Below are 10,009 nucleotides of genomic sequence, written 5' to 3' on the forward strand. Positions count from 1 at the left end.
CTAGGCAGATTCAATCTAATACATAGGTAGTCCATATTCTTAACTTTTATTTTCACGTCCATAAGAGCAAAACCCCTCACACTGAAACTAATCATCATCGACCTAAAGGTCAGGACAAAAACATTCATCCCAAAAATCGCTCATGAAAACAGATCTAAGGAGAAGTCAAACCATTATTCAAAAGAAAAAAAATAACAAAAACACAATTTTTTTTTTTTAAAAAAAAAAAAAAGTAAACAGGTACAACAGCCGAGATGAGGGAGGTGAAGCGCATTGGCTGGTACATGGCTTAGTAAAACCAATTTAAGAGACTAGATCTAGATTTGAAAAACTAAATCTAAAGCCCAACCAATTTTAGGGAGGCAAAGATCGGCGTACCACGGTGGAGGGCGAACGAATGCAGTGCAACATAAGTAAAGGAATGGTCGGAGCAACTGGATTGGTCAGAAAAAACCAAAATAATAAACTATAAAAAGAAAAGAAAAAACAAGAAGGGAAGGGGGAGGAAAGAAGGGAGTACGGGGGGAGGGGGAGGGGCTTACCCACTTTTTTTCGGCTACCAAGCAGACATTTTTTGGTGGTCCAAGTATTAACAAAAGCCAACGGCTAAAACTATGGTATAGGTAAATTAAAATAAAAAATAAAAAACTATAGTATAGGTGGACCTGGTTAGAGGTCTCTAAGGAGTAACTCAATCAGCTGTAGACCACGCCTAATGAAACGGATGTCACTAGTTCAAATTTCTCCTCCCTCTTCTCTTGTGTGGATATGTCAAAAATATATATATATATATATATATATATATATATATATATATATATATATATATATATATAACCCTAACAGGTAAACCAAAGCAATGGTGGAATGAATAAAAACATTAAGAAATAATTCAAAATATAAAACACTCAAAAACTACTTTTATTTTTATTTAATATTAAATCATATTAAAAAAAAATACCTTAACAAATAGAGCCAATTGTTTGCATTAAAAGAAAAAATGTTATTCAAAAAAAAAAGAAAAAAAAAATGTTTGCAAGACATTCGGAACAATATGACAAAGTTCACTACATTTTAAAAGTTAATTTTTATTAATTGTTGAGATTTTAATTATGTAACTATGCCATATGTTCTATTAAATAAATGCAAGATACTTAGAATTGAATATATACTTAATGGTTAATACCAAGATTCCTCTTGGCTTATTAAGGATAATTAGATACATGTCTCCCACTAAGATTTTGCAGGTCAGATTTTTATTTTTTGAAAAACAATCATTACAACTTTTATATCTCAAATATAGAGCATATTGCTCTACCAAAACAACATCACAGATACATTCAGTAATTTTCTCAAGCCAAATCTTATTTATGACTTGTTTTATTGCCGCCTTGGCTAATCCATATACGGCATTATTGGCATCTCTACTCACATAACAACTCTGCCGCCTGCCGGCCAACTAGAAAACGATTGCAAAACCATTTGCGTGACTTCCACTAGGTATCCAAACCGACTCCAATTTCACATCGTGGATGTCACTGCTTCAACCACTTGCATCCCATCACCTTCCAATAGGATATTATGTAAGCCTATCTCTTTGCTAAAGCTAGTTGCATAGAAAGCTACCAAAGCCTCCACGGCAATTGGCTCTATAGTATCCAATTTTGTGAGACTCCTTGGCGCAATCACATACCCTTCATGATCTCGCACCACAACACCTATTCCCATCCGCCCATTGACTTATCAATGGGCTGCATTCCAATTCACTTTATAACAATCTAATGGAGGTGCTTTCCACTTTGGTACCTGGTAACAAAAAATTGACCACATGAACAATCCCTACCTCTCAATAGATATAGTAATTCAACTAATTGAATGGTGTAGATCAATCAAAATGGTTCATCATTTCCAAGGTTAGCATAGAATGGAAGTTATTGGTTCAAAATTTTATTTTCCATCCCATCCTCTTGGTGCCCAAAAAACAAAACAAAACAAAAAGAGCCCCATCATTTTGGTTTTGGGTATATTTCCCTTTTTAATTGTGTCTTCTCCATATATTTTTGAGAGGAGAAAAATTTTTATAGAGGATGTGCTATGCATCTTTATTTGGTTATTCTCTAATTTTTTTATTTTTCAAAATTACCATTGAATCTATAAGGTTTATGTGTGGAACCATATGGCTCCACAAATCCAATCGTAATTTTGAAAAGTAGGAAGATAGAAGAAGAACTAGGGAAAAAATGCAACATTTTCCTTTTTACAGGAACTCTATACAAGTTAAATTTTTTATGCCCCTCAATAAAGGAATGATACGTCATATGAAACATCAAATATGATAAACTAAAAATACATGATTTTTTCGATTAGCTATAACTCATCGACAACACCCCAACACCCCCAACCCCCCCCCCCCACTCAAGACTATTGAAAGCCACCGTTCTCTCCTTTGCCGAATACCACCACCCCCTGCTCCTCCACCAAATGCCACTGCGAACAACCCCTTTCCGGACCGCAATTGAAAAGCCACCTTTCTCTCCTTTGCTGAATACCACCACCACTGTTCCTCCACTAGACAACACCGCGAACAACCCCTTTCCGGACGGCAATCAAAAAAATTTGTGGTATACAAACAGGCTATCATGTAATGATTCTTTCTTGATTGTTTAACAATTGGTTACATAGTACCTCCACGTCACCTTGCATCCTCCATGTCCACAACAAGCAATCAAGAGTATGTTCTTTGTCGCCAAGCACAAGCAACCAATCTTTAGATTTATTTTTTCTAAAAGACTAGTGGAACGGTTGGTTAGGTACGTTACGTTGCATTACAAGATAATTATAAGATAAAAATGTGGTATATACCATTATTTTATAGAGAAAGTAAAAGTAATACTAGATATTGCATTTTCATCTCATAACTATTTCACAATGCTAACGTGACAATCTCAATCAACTCTTGAATTTTTTTTTTTTAACAATGGCCAATCCAAAAGTTGGTTAAGACTGCTACCTTAACATTGTTAGATAATTGTAAAATAAAAATGTAGTTTCTAACATTACTAAAAAAGTAATGCAAAATGTATATAAAGAAAAAAGAAATGATAAATGCTACATACCACATAAAAATTTCACAAATATCCCGTAAATTAAACTGATGTGACAATGTCTAATAACCATTGGATCAGCATTTATTAAACAAAATATATATTTAATAGCTTAGTGACCTTGCCACGTTAACTTTGTGGGATAATAGTGAAATGCTTATGTAGTATGTAACATTTCTCAAAAGTTAAAGAATAATACTATATAGAACATTATTATCTCATTATATTGACATAGCATTGTCAATTCACCATTAATTTTTATTTTCTCTTTTACTAATAATTGATCTAAAAGTAGATTGACAATACAACATCAATGATCAAATACTAGTAGAGTATAAATTAAGCATTACTCAAAGTAAAAAACAAAAAAACAAAAACAAAAATAACAAAAATAATGACTTGAAATTAAGAAAACAAAAATATTGCCCAAGTCATGCCCACCAAGCAAGAAAACAAGAGGGTTGACTGGCTGCTAGCTCATGACACATGACTAGTGAGTGGCTGCTAGTCTGCTACATCGTGCAATCAACTGAAACATTATTTCGCCTTCATTAGTAAGTAAGCTAGCTTTTCTTATCACTGATATGATCGAATACATGACTTTGATCTTCAAACGAACATGACAACTTGACAAGTGACTTGCTCTTAAGATTGCTTCCAATTTTTCCTCCGACCTCCTTCTATTTGAAAGGTGGCTTGTAATACGGTCATCCTGATCGTCAATAAAGCTGATAATTGACATAAACTTAATACGAGTTTATCATGAATTTGCAAACCCTTCTTTCATTTTTATTCTTTTCTTCTTTTCACCTTTAATGGTCAAAGGTAGTTTGTTCAATCATCCTGATCGTCAAAAAAGCTGATGATCGACACGAACTTAATACGAGCTCAACGTGAATTTGTAAAAGAAAAAAAATTATTATTATTTTCTTCTTTTGACCTAAATTCTCAATGGTGGCTTGTTCGATCAACCTAATCATCAATAAAACCAATAATCGACACGAACTTAATACAAGTTCATTGTGAATTCGTAAACTTTTTTTCTTTTCTTCTTTTCACCTTTAATGCTCAAAGAAAAATAAAAATAAAAATAATACGACGCTGCAAAAAATTTGTGTGGTACATGTAGAGACATGTATCATGTAATGATTATTTCTTAATTGTTCAACAATTGGGTACATAGAAACGTCCACGTCCACATGCATCCCCCATGTCCAGCACAAGCAATCAAGGGTATTTTCTTTGTCGCCTTATAATGCTAGCACATATACATAAGACAAGAAACAAATAGCAAAACAACTAATTATTTCTCTGCTTCCACATAGTTAAAGAACATCACCATCAACAACAAAGGAAACTTGAAAACCCTATAATGACACACAAGGCAACTTTTACTGCCAACCCTACTTGAGCAGATGGATAAGAAAAAACGTGACAACATTAACTTTATATACACCGTTAAATGCATTAATTTTAAATTCTAAGCATAAAATTGAGAGACTCATATTTTCGTAAAGAATGTTATATATTCATCTATTATCTTACTCCCATACCACAAGAATGACATGGCAGTTGAATAAGTTTTTTTATTAAAAATTGAATTCAATAGTTGATGGGCACTATCACATCAATCTTATAATATAAAAGTCGGACACCCTCTATTATTATGACAATCATTGTATAGATTCCTTAAAGCATGAAAATAAGTCTCGTATAATTCCATTGTACCTTAACCAATTACTTGCATTATGGTCCTCTTATCATTTTCAGGATATTTTACGATGCACAATTATTTTTAATTATTTTTTAAATTAAATTATTGTGATTTTGTTATATCAATATTTACTATTTTTGCCAAACCGATATTTATCACTTTACTATTTTCCATGTTTTATCACATTTTAAAAATATTAAATACAAGTGTGACAAAATTTCAACTATTAAATTTAAAAAATAATTGCTCATCATTTCTGAAAGAGGGGCCAGGAATCTTCTCATTTATTTATTTTTTTACAACAGAAAAATAATTACCCCTTGTTCGCCCTTCTTCTCCCATGAATAAAACAACATTTTCCCGAAAATTCTTTATATATATATACACTTTTTTTTCTTGATACCCAAAATTAAAAAAAAAAAAAAAAAAAAAACTCATCCCTGTGGTAGGCCACCCTAATAGTACCACCAGAGGTTGTGCTACCATCTCCGACTGTTCTTTTGGTAAAATTCTTTTAGAGTTAGGGTATTTTACGTCATTCCTATGTTGTTATCAAATGAATGAATAAAAATGGTCATTTCATTTTAACTTCTTGTATTTTCAGTAATACCTAGGCTCCGTTTATTTTGAAGTAAAATTATTTATGGAAAATAGTTTGCCTATTTTCTGGTCTTGGTGAGACTTAAAATAATAGTCAATGGAAAATATTTTTCGTTTGACTGCAAATTTTTGTTTAATTTTTGGAAAATAGTTTACATTTTTGAAACTGTAAACCATTTTTTGAGTTTGAGCTTCTCATTTTCAAATTGACAAACTCAACCGAAAAGTGGTTGGGACCTGCCTGAGACCCACCCAGCACCCAACCAAACTCGACCAGAACTTGCCCGAGACCTGTCCGAGACCCCGCATGAGACCTGTCCGTGACCTTGCCGGGACCCGCCCAAGACCTGTTCGAGACCCAGCACGGGACCCGACTGGGGCCTGTTCGAGACCTTGCCGGGACCCCACCAGCATTTGTCCAAGACTCTGTCGGGACCTGCCCAGAACTCGACTAAGACTTGTTCAAGACCCCGAGAGAAATTGCCTGAGACCTGCCAGAGACTCTGCCAAGACCCACCTAGGACCTGTTCGAGACCCTACCGAGACCTAACCACGACTCGACCAGGACTTGGTCGGGTCCCAGTCAGGTCCATTTTTGTAATTTAACATTTTATATAATAATAATAATAATAATAATAATTTGAGATTTTTCGTATGCACCAAACACCGTAAAATGTTTTCTAGGAAATTAGTTTTCAAAAAATAATTTTTACTAAAAGCATTTTTCGAATTCTTTCATCCGCGAAATGAAAATTAGGCAAGGCGAATAAAACAATAATTTCACGTTCCCTTCTTATGTGTATATAATTCACATATAGAAAATAGAAAAAGTATAAAAAGATGAAAGATTCTATATTTTTTGAGAATTCCCAGTTTTACTAAGAATTCCTATTCTCGGATCGAATTATAACAAATTTTTGGGGAATTTGTAAGAAACTCTTTCTTTATTTTATATTTTATTCAAGTTTATTAAATTTTTAGACAAAAACAAGATAATAAAAAAAGGAGATGCTCATACATATATATAATATATATTTAATGTAGAATATATTAGAATAAGAATATATAATATATATTTAATGTAGATTATTTTTATTCTCAAAAAATCATCAATCCGGTGTACCTCAAAATTATACAAATTATCGATAACCCAAATCCCATTTATTTTATTGATGTGAATCAATGTTTGGATAAGATTTTCCTATTCAATTTTTTTTTTTTTGAATTGATTTTCCTGTTCAACTTCACGGATGAATGAAGTCCTCTTCATATATATTCTCCCGCATGGGCAAGCTGACTATTCAGATTTGGTCAACTAATTACACCTTGACTGGGTAGGAAATTATGGGGCCTTTGGATAGGATAGGATAATTTTTTAAGATTTTTGAGAATTCTAAAAGATTAGCTTGCTTGGTTGTCATTAAGCAGAAGGAATTCGGATTCCTTTTCCTTCTAGAGAGGTGAGAATTCACATTCCCTCGACCTTGATAATGTTCTGTTTCTTTTAAACGGTAAGAATGTCCACATCCCAAACAGAAGGGATTTTTGATTGACGGAATAAAGGTTTTGGATACAAAATGGTAGTTCATAGGGTCGGGTATCACAGTTGGTAGTTCATAGAGAGAAAGTAACAAGGCGTTGTAGTTAATGGAAGAAAAGGTAATTACCCCATTTTTTTATTAGTATGGCGCTTGACGAAATTTTTTAAGTTTTTGATACTATTATATTTTTTTAATTCAATATTATTATAGTTTTCTTATACTATGTGATAATTTTGTTATGATTATTTTATAGTAATCCTTTTTTTTTTTTTAACAGGTAAATCTCTTCTCATTCCATCAAACATTCAAAGCATAAAACTCTTAAAAACATAGGCAAAAGCTATGTGGTTACAAAGTCGTAGATACATCAAAAAATCTAACAATCAAATCGTATCTATGACCTACAATCAAACCCACATACAAACTTCATTTAGTAATCCATGTTCAACGTCACACATTGTATAAAAGTTTTCTTTTGGGTATTATATTTCTCCAAAATCTAAAATCTCTAAACATGAATCAATGACAATATTGGTGGTATATGATTATCAGTTTGAGAAAGATATTATCTCCCCTTGTGCCGACATGTTAAAAAAAAAAAAACATACATGTATCAAGCATTTGCTTCATGAGTGTATGTATTTGTGTGTGTAGTCTAGTATGGTGCAAAGAACTGAACGCACATGTGCATGTGACAATGGGCTATATCGCACTAGTGGCGCCTTGATGGCGCGTGTAACATCTCCAGCCCGTTAAGGCTGAGTTTGCAACTTTTCTTCTTCTACAACAAAAGCTTTTGCAAAGATCTATAAGGTCTATCAGAGTAATTGATTTTAAAAGATACGATAAATGTATAAAACATTATTCAAGAGATTTTATTACAAACGAAATTAGAAAACATTAAACTTTAGTTGCGGAACATCATATTATTACAATAACTGATATAAAAAGACTTTGAAAGTTAATAATTATTCCCGCCCCCATTCCGGCCTCTATTCCAGCGTCCTTTCTACCTGAAAACAAGAAATAAAACTGAATGAGCCCAAAGGGGGGCCAGCAAGTAAAATCCACAACCATAAATAGTTTTACTCCTTGTTCTCAGTTTTGAAAATCGTTTTCACAAATAAATATATATCCAGCCATAATAATACATGTATGTACGGTTGCATCTCCCGTAGCATATACGTACTATTACATCTTGTAATAGATCATCGTCATAAATCATCTTTATAAATCATCATAGTATATCATCGTTGTAAATTATCATAGTATATTATCGTTGAAATTATATTATCATTTTCTCATATTAGGGCCCATGTACACAATTACTCCTGTGTACGAGGGTTGCGGGTCCTTGTGACCATGCCACTGAACTGTGGCCTCAGCCATGTCCGACCGTCAATTAACTCTTTTCTTGGTGCACTCAACGGTTATGTTGATGGAATACCATCTTCTGGCATAGCCTCCTTCAGTGGTTTCGCCTCCATCCGAGTATCGGTACCAAACTCCTCTCATCCTTACTTATCTTGGGGCCAAAAATACTCTCCTCCATACATGTGCCCTCATTTCATAAACATTTAACTCATTTCTTGTACTTTTCTTTGTACTTCTTTTGATGCATCTTAGGGTAACATGTAGGAGGGTTTATCATCATTCTTCTTTCTTATAATCATCATCATTTCTCAAAATCGAAACTTTTCCAAATATAAACTTCTTGTACTTAGAAAGCGTTTAAAGAAACAGAAACTTTCTAAATAATTCTTTTAGAAATCCTTCATGCATGCAACATATCTCCATGACGGTAAATAAAATAATCATTTACAATTTGATACAAGAATGAATAAATAGCATGACATGAAGTAATTTTAAAAGGGGTAGTGAATTTACTTACTTCTACACTGAAGCTAGAAAGTGGTCTGAAGGATCTAGTTGCTCCGATCTTACTAACACTACTAGTAAATCTTTTGAAACTAATTTCTCAAATCCGTTCTCTCCCGTGTTCTTTCTTTCTTGCAACGCTTTGTCTCGCCCTTTCTCTCTCTGTTTCGTGTAAACACTTTCAGAAAGAAAAAAAGACCGAGTAGAAAACGAAAGAAGGAAGAATATGTGAAAGAGAAGGGAGAGGAGTGGTGAAATTTGTTGAAGAGTTCTATTTATAGGAAAAACCAAATACTATTCTACCTTCCATTATACTATTCCATCTACCAACACTATTATACCTACATTTATCCATCTACAATTCTACCTTCATTTTACTATTTCATCTACCAATACTATTATACCTACATTTATCCATCTACAATTCTACCCTCATTTTACTATTTCATCTACCAACACTATTATACCTACTTTTACCCATCTACAATTCTACCATCCTTCTACCAATACTATTATACCTACCATTGACTATTCTACCTTCCCTTACTATTCTAGCTACCAATACAATTCTTCTTACCATTTACTATCATATTATTTCACAAATTACCATTCTCTAATTATCACTCTCTATAACACCTTAAGTTTCCCAAAAATCATTGGCTAAAATTGATTTTAAAATAACATCATCATCAAAATAATCTATAACTTTGAAAATTGGGGGGCACTATAGCGCGCTCGGAACTTAACACAAACCACCAAAGCTCAAATGCAATAAAATCATGACCATTAATTTAATCTAATGGTCAAGATTATCTGTCTGTTGAGATGTGATGGTCAGATTTTAATGATCATTAAAGCAATAATTTATTACTACTAGAATAACAATTTATTTTTTTCTCTTTTGCTAGAATAGAAAATTAAAAGGAGTTTAAGTTTGGTTTCGTTTATGCAAAACGTAACCAAACAACATAGGTTTTTCTTCGATGCATTGTATCCTAGAGTAATATTTACTGCAACTCTTTGCATATATACCAGTCTATCAGAATCTAATGGGGGCAAATAATTTCTTAAAAAGAAAGTGACACAATAATGCACCTTAAGAGCTTTTTTTTTTTTTTTTGGCTAATATTAGCTGGTGTGCGATCTTCAGGATGGTGGAGGTATAGGTGTTG

The sequence above is a fragment of the Corylus avellana genome, chromosome 5, assembly GCF_965113065.1.
Source record: "Corylus avellana chromosome 5, dhCorAvel1.hap1.2, whole genome shotgun sequence".
Classification (NCBI taxonomy): domain Eukaryota; kingdom Viridiplantae; phylum Streptophyta; class Magnoliopsida; order Fagales; family Betulaceae; genus Corylus; species Corylus avellana.